Source organism: Rhinopithecus bieti, unplaced genomic scaffold (assembly GCF_001698545.2).
Source record: "Rhinopithecus bieti isolate Rb0 unplaced genomic scaffold, ASM169854v2 scaffold_9093, whole genome shotgun sequence".
Lineage (NCBI taxonomy): Eukaryota > Metazoa > Chordata > Mammalia > Primates > Cercopithecidae > Rhinopithecus > Rhinopithecus bieti.
The window spans coordinates 1-982 of NW_016884226.1; the positions used below are offsets into that span (position 1 = coordinate 1).

General features: G+C 45.2%; 1 pseudogene; it reads left to right on the top strand.

The window, feature by feature from the left end:
• The first annotated feature begins 238 nt into the window (after positions 1–238).
• Positions 239–710, top strand: LOC108525808 (serine/arginine-rich splicing factor 3 pseudogene; annotated as a pseudogene).
• The last annotated feature ends 272 nt before the right edge of the window (positions 711–982 follow it).

The window sequence follows — 982 nt, forward strand, 5'->3', positions numbered from 1 at the left end:
GACAGAGTCTTGCTCTGTCACCCAGGCTAGAGTGCAATGGTGTGGTCTTGGCTCACTGCAAACTCTGCCTCCTGGGTTCAAGCGACTCCTGCCTCAGCCTCCCAAGTAGCTGGGACTATAGGCACGTGCCACTGCACCCGGCTAATTTTATGTTTTATTAGAGAATGGGGTTTCGTCATGTTGGCCAGGCTGGTCTCGAACTCCTGGCCTCATGATCTGCCCGCCTTGGTTTATGTAGGTTTATGCAGGCAATCTTGGAAACAATGGCAACAAGACTGAATTGGAAAGGGCTTTTGGCTACTATGGACCACTCTGAAGTGTGTGGGTTGCTAGAAACCCTCCCGGCTTTGCTTTTATTGAATTTGAAGATCCCCGAGGTGCAGCTGATGCGGTCCGAGAGCCAGATGGAAGAACACTATGTGGCCGCTGTGTAACAGTGGCACTGTCGAATGGTGAAAAAAGAAGTAGAAATCGTGGCCCACCTCCCTCTCGGGGTCGTCGCCCTTGAGATGATTATTGCAGGAGGCGTCCTCCACCTCGTCGCAGATCTCCAAGGAGAAGCCTCTCTCGCTGCAGGAGCAGGTCCCTTTCTAGAGTTAGGAGAAGAGAGATTGCTGTCTTAGCAGAGAAATCACAAGCCATGATCCTTCTCTAGGTTTCGTAGGCCATCTAGGTCAAATGAGAAAACAAAAGAAAGAAAAGAAAGCTGACTCCATCAGCAACTATAAGGATTATTCACAATGGAATGGAATTTTACCATGGAACGCAAAGATGTTTCAACAGAAGAAAATCAATCAACATAGTACATCACATTATTTGAACAAAAGAAAAAAAATCACATTATCATCTCAATTGACATGGAAAAGCATTTGAGGAAATAATACCCTTTCATAATAAATGCTCTCAGCAAATTAGGAACAGAGGGAAAATTTCTCAACATGATAGAGTGTGTTTCTGGAAAACTTACAGCTAACATTATATT